This window comes from Camellia sinensis, chromosome 9 (assembly GCF_055761805.1).
Source record: "Camellia sinensis isolate YWXY chromosome 9, ASM5576180v1, whole genome shotgun sequence".
Taxonomy (NCBI): domain Eukaryota; kingdom Viridiplantae; phylum Streptophyta; class Magnoliopsida; order Ericales; family Theaceae; genus Camellia; species Camellia sinensis.
The window spans coordinates 194836640-194839110 of NC_138969.1; positions in this window are offsets into that span (position 1 = coordinate 194836640).

Consider the following 2471-nt stretch of genomic DNA (forward strand, 5'->3'; position numbering starts at 1 on the left):
GTCTTTGGCAAAAACATTGCCAAAAAGCATTGAAGAACTCATGGCAAGAATTGAGAAGTACGCTAGAGCCGAAGAAGATACATCGGGAAACAAAGAGGTAAAGCAAGAAAAGGGAAACGGCTCGCCGAAGCGAAGCCGAGGCAACAATGGGCCGACCAAACAAGAAACAGAGTTGAGAAGTAAACAGGCGGTAACGACGGTATTCCGAATCCCAATCCATAAAGTCCTAGATCAAATTCGAAACCAACCTTATTTCAGGGCTCCGGCAAGAGCACCAGGGGAATTCATGGGAAGGAACGTTGGTAGACGTTGTGCCTACCACAATGAAGAAAGGCACCCAACTCAAGGTTGCAGAGCCTTGAAAGCACACTTGGAGGACCTGGTGAGACAAGGCCTTCTGAGGGACCTGGTCGATGAAGCCAGGACATGGGAAGAACAGGCAAGGTTGCCTCAAGCACCAGCAGCATCGCCTCCCCCAGCACAGCTACCTCAAGCAGGAGGACCGAGGGTGGTTAATGTGATCCACTCAAGGGTCAACGAAAACGAAGTCAGAGGGGAGACCCAGAGGGTAAGACATTTACAGCATGTCTACCAAGTCGGGGAGAAGAGACATCGGCCAGACGAATGCCAAGGGCCGATAATAGCCTTTACTGAAGCCGACCTGGAATTGGTCCAACATCCGCATAATGATGCCTTGGTAGTATCCCTCCAGGTTGGGGAGTGCCAAGTGAAACGCATCCTAATAGATCAAGGCAGCTTTTGTGACATCATGTATGTCAGATGTTACAAGGAGCTGGGCCTTCACCCTGATGATTTAGAACAATCCAGCGGCCCGATGGTCGGCTTTAATGGAACGCCGACATGGCCACTGGGCGCAACAAGCTTGGAAGTACAAGCCGGCACTAAGAAGATCAAGACGGAATTTCTGGTAATTGACACGCCTTCACCATACAACATCATCTTGGGAAGGCCATGGTTGCATGCAATGGGGGCAGTTCCCTCAACGTTGCATCAACTACTACGGTTCCCAACAGAGCATGGGATTGAAGAAGTCAGAGGAGATCAACTGCAAGCAAAAAATTGCTCCATGACAGTAATGAAGTCCACCTGTAGTATACGGGAGCCAAGGAAAGCAGAAGTTGAAGATGAGGACATGGAGGTCCTAGAAGACGTCGGGAAAGAACCAGCCGAAAAGAGCGAAGAGGCACTAAAAAAAGTTTTCGTCCAAGAGGGCGACAAAGAGCGCTTCTTTCTTCTCGGCTCAGGCTTAGCTAGAGAAGAAGAAAGAGAACTAGAAGATTTTTTGAGGGCAAACATAGAGGTGTTCACCTGGACACCTTACGAAATGCCTGGCATTGACCCCGAGGTCACTTGCCACAGACTGAATGTCGACAGGTCGGCAAAACCTGTGATTCAACGAGCCAGAAGACCGACGTTGATGCACGTCGAAGCAGTAGAAGAAGAGATAGACAGACTCCTTGAGGCCAGGGCCATCCGAGAAGTTCAGTACCCAACATGGCTGTCCAACACAGTAGTAGTAAAAAAGAAGAATGGCAAATGGAGGGTTTGTGTAGACTTTACCAGCCTCAACAAAGCCTGCCCCAAAGACAGCTTTCCTCTGCCCAAGATCGACCAACTGGTAGATGCTACTTCAGGACATGAAAGGATGAGTTTTGTAGATGCATACAGAGGGTACCACCAGATTGCCATGTACCCTCCAGACGAGGAGAAGATCGCGTTCATCACTCCTAAAGGCCTGTACTATTATGAGGTAATGCATTTTGGGTTGAAAAACGCAGGAGCAACCTATCAGAGGTTAGTGACAAAGATGTTTAAGCACCTGATTGGCAAAACAGTAGAAGTCTACATCGACGACATGGTCATGAAGACCAAGGAATCAAAGGGTCATCTTGCCGACCTAAAAGAGGTCTTCGACATACTCAAAAGATATCGGCTCCGACTCAACGCCTCGAAGTGCGCCTTTGGAGTTGGATCAGGTAAATTTTTAGGGTATCTGGTAACAAGAAAGGGCATTGAGGCCAGCCCAGACCAAATCAAGGCCATCCTGGAACTATAGAGCCCGACATCGGCAAAGCAAGTTCAAATGCTTACTGGAAGGGCCGCAACCCTAAACAGATTCATCAACAGAAGCTCAGATAAGTGCAAACCCTTTTTCAACCTAGTGAAAAAAGCCACAGACTTCCTATGGACAGAGGAATGTGAAGCCGCCTTAACCGACCTAAAAACGTACTTGACCACAACTCCGGTTCTTTCCAACCCAGTACCAGGGGAGGAACTGTTTTTGTACTTAGCAGTCTCAGAACACGCAGTCAGTGCAGTGCTAATCCGAGAGGAAAAAGGGGAGCAAAAGACTGTTTATTATGTAAGTAAAACTTTGGCCGACGCAGAAACAAGATACCTACCACTGGAAAAATTAATGCTGGCCTTAGTAATGGCTTCAAAGAAGTTGA